The sequence below is a fragment of the Macrobrachium rosenbergii genome, chromosome 8 (assembly GCF_040412425.1).
Source record: "Macrobrachium rosenbergii isolate ZJJX-2024 chromosome 8, ASM4041242v1, whole genome shotgun sequence".
NCBI lineage: Eukaryota > Metazoa > Arthropoda > Malacostraca > Decapoda > Palaemonidae > Macrobrachium > Macrobrachium rosenbergii.
In genome coordinates, this window is record NC_089748.1 from 60,015,888 (window position 1) to 60,019,858 (window position 3,971).

The 3,971-nt window shown below is 39.4% G+C and overlaps 1 long non-coding RNA gene across 1 annotated transcript; it reads right to left on the minus strand.

Annotated features, from left to right (window-relative positions):
- Positions 1 to 314: 314 nt before the first annotated feature.
- LOC136840913 (uncharacterized) lies at positions 315 to 3,501 on the minus strand. Its single transcript, XR_010853780.1, has 3 exons — positions 3,319 to 3,501; positions 2,582 to 2,700; positions 315 to 725 (listed from the first exon to the last, which is right to left on the minus strand). It is a non-coding gene; the product is annotated as an uncharacterized lncRNA (long non-coding RNA).
- Between the last annotated feature and the right edge of the window lie 470 nt (positions 3,502 to 3,971).

Consider the following 3,971-nt stretch of genomic DNA (forward strand, 5'->3'; position numbering starts at 1 on the left):
TAGTGTACTTCAAAAGTTGACATTGGTAAACGTCACGTAACCAAATTTTAGGGTAAAACTTTCGAGGCTTCTATTTTCAAGGCCATACCCTCAGCTATAAATAAAATTAGAGTAATATACTGTATATATGACATTTTCATCCATCTATGGGCTAGACATTTTTGCAAGAATTATGCAATGAAGTTCACCTAACGAGATGGCACAAGAACCAACTCTAATACCACTTGAGTCTCTGGCATCATCCATCTCTATCCTTAGCCATTTCTTCAGATACCGTAATGTTAGGTTATAAAATCAAGGTTATAAAATCAAGGTTAAAAGTGAAAAAACGTCAGTATATATTACTCCTGTTCACATTAAGTACATTCAGATGTTTCACTAATCCGTCTCACAGGCGAAGCAAGAATCTGATGACAATTTTAGATTAGAAGCTGGAACTGCCAAATCTTCCTAGAATTCTTGTATAAATTCTATCGGGAACAATGTCGACCAATGCCCAAATTAAAATTGGCAAGGCTCTACAGGTTGTCGTGAACTGCCAGATCTTGCTATAATTCTTGTATAAATCACATCGGGAACAATGTTGACCGATGCCCAAATTAAAACTAGCAAGGCTCTGCAGGTTGTCTGGAACCGCCAATCTTGCTCGAATTTCTGCATAAATCATATCGGGAACATTGTTGACTGATGCCCATATTAGAACTGGCAAGGCTCGTTCAGGTTGTCTGTTGGGAATAGCAAGGGAATAGCAAAGATAAATTATGGATTAGTCCAAATGCAAAATTTTGTATTTGGGTCTACAAAAGCCCAATTTATCAAACTTAAAAGTCAAAGTTTACGTTCTTACTCTTGGGAATAATGATCCAGTTCAGACGCAGACCTTAAAATTATCTGGCAATACCGAGCTAAACCCCATTTTCTCAGATTAATATGCAACATCAAGCCTCTCCCTGTATCTTAAAAAATGAAGATTCCAAATTTCTCTAAACATTCCTTACATTCAATAAAACAATATAAGAAATATTACGAGGTTTCCCCATATACGTCCCAAGCAAAGAAATGTATTCAAGTTACGTCCAGTGTTTATGGTTAGCATATAGGTCGAAACAAAGCATTATGAAACCTTAAATTTCAAAGGAATTTTGAAGGTTGACGAAATGTTACCGACGAGCTTAAAAAATCCGTTGGCTACAAAGTTTTGACGATTAGAAAAGTTTAAATTTAACGTGATCCACGGATATTAATTCCCTGCAGTGAAAACGTGAAATTACGTGGCCCAGTGGCTATCTCAGGCCTTGGTAGCAGGAATGCTCCCTTGGGCCAAAGGGAAAAATTGTACCTGTGTTGTGTGTGTGAACGCGCGCGGGCGCGCGCAGAGAGAGAGAGAGAGAGAGAGAGAGAGAGAGAGAGAGAGAGAGAGAGAGAGAGAGAGAGACCCTCAAGTAAACTTGAATCATACGGCCTACACCTTACCGCTAGACCCCTCTACTTATAATGCATCTCTAAAACCTTCATTTCTCAAACACATCACCAGCCACGGCAAGATTAAAAGCAAAACCTACCTTCTATCAATACTGTGTAACAGTACCAGGTTTGAACCTTATGTATGGTAACTCAACATACATTGAAGTTATAGCATGAACGCCCCACTTTACAATGCTAAAATAGTGAAACCAATACTGAAATCACAACCAAAATTAGCTAATGCCAAAAAATGTCAAACCCAAACCCGCCCTAAAACACACTCCAAACCCGCCCTAAACACACTCCAAACCCGCCCTAAAACACACTCCAAACCCGCCCTAAAAACACTCCAAACCCGCCCTAAAACACACTCCAAACCCGCCCTAAAACACACTCCAAACCCGCCCTAAAACACACTCCAAACCCGCCCTAAAACACACTCCAAACCCGCCCTAAAACACACTCCAAACCCGCCCTAAAACACACTCCAAACCCGCCCTAAAACACACTCCCAAACCCGCCCAAAAACACAAACCCGCCCTAAAACACACTCCAAACCCGCCCTAAAACACACTCCAAACACGCCCTAAAACACACTCCAAACACGCCCTAAAACACACTCCAAACACGCCCTAAAACACACTCCAAACACGCCCTAAAACACACTCCAAACACGCCCTAAAACACACTCCAAACACGCCCTAAAACACACTCCAAACACGCCCTAAAACACACTCCAAACACGCCCTAAAACACACTCCAAAATTTGCGGCTCTGTATATGGTAGACATTGTCTACCATATACAGCACCTTGGGCCACCTTTGCCGGAGCAGCACCGGCCACCCTGACAAAGGTGGCCCCTTTCGATTTTTAGAAACACTGACAAATTTAAAAACTCACTTAACTTTAAAATGAATAGATTATATTGAATAGATCATTAAATAACTAAATACTTAAGAATATTTAATTAGAAAATTTACTCAACTCTGTCCTGCATTAAAAAACTATTCCAAAAAATCTTAAGAGGGCAAACGTTAACAAATACAAAACAATTGGCAGTCCAACCAAAACCAAAGTCAAGTTTACTTAAAATATGAAACTTCGGGTCTGTCTTACCTGTAGAAGGTATTAGCCTTTTTCTAACGTAAAACAAAAACACAGTCGTTTACACAGTCGTTCAAGCCAACTCCTATGCGGGATTTGAAGTTCGTGTACTCGAAGCTTCCGACTCTTACCTGAAATTGAGTCCTGTTTAAATTGCAACCAAGTCATTATATTAGGATTCATTAACACTAATTTTTACAAAGTTTGGGCATAGAGTTTTACTGCTTTTTCACGGGCAGTAATTTTAATAACTTATCATAACCAATTGATAATCATGAGCACGAATCCCGTAAAAATATTAAACTCCGCGATACCTGCATATAACAGTTATTCACATTGTTTGGGCATAGCGTTTTACTGCTTTTTCACGGGCAATAGTTTTAATAACTTATCATAACCCATTGATAATCATGAGCATGACTCACGTAAAAGTATTAAACTCTGCAATACCTGCATATAACAGTTATTCACATACAACGTGGTCAGAATCTTCCCAGGCACCATAAAAAAAATTAAAAACTAGTCACAAAAAACCCTTTGCTCCTCATTAAATTCTAAAACGTCACCCATAACTTATTCGGGAAACTATATTAAAGGACTTAAAACAAGAAACGATCGAATATAAAGGCAAACTATCAACAACCAGTTTCTTCACAGACAATCACCTACCGAACCAAAGTAATATGCAAAAACATCCCCAATTCAACTTAAACCTTGAACAAGCAAAACAACAACTAACACTAGGCTACCTTTAAGACTGAAGAAAGCAAACGCCTACGAAGGTCCAGGAATAATACTCAGCCAGTTACCCACTAAGCACTAAGGTCTCTAGAGGTCTGTCTCGGTCTCTAGAGGTCTGTCTCGGTCTCTAGAGGTCTATCTCACTCCCGCCAACACCACGCCGGTCCTGGTATATACTAAGATAGTTGCCACTTTCCAGTAACAAAGTCAGATTTCACATACCACCTTCGTATCCATGGACGCTGGAGCGCGCGTGAAGTGGGTAACTGCCCATTCCCCGTAGGATGGCAAGTTATAGTTTCCAAAGATGACTTCCCCTTTTCCGAGTTTCTCATGCTTTACGGTTCTGCTTTCATGATAATTGTCTGAATGGATCGTTTTACTACTCGGAATATCGGCTGTACACAATTTCGAAAATTTTGAGTAGTACATATTTCGCTGGTTCCCTTATAGATAAAAACTGATGACAATTGGTGAGAAAATTAGCTATCGTGAGAGATATGCAAGGTAGTTTGGTGGAATTAAACCCATATCAAAACGATTATATGCCGATACCCCGACAGTCCTTAAAATGATTTATGTATATATAGATGAGAAAATATGAAGCACTTTCTTAATATAAAGAGAATTCCGTCAGCTTCATCTGAAGAAAACAAATGAG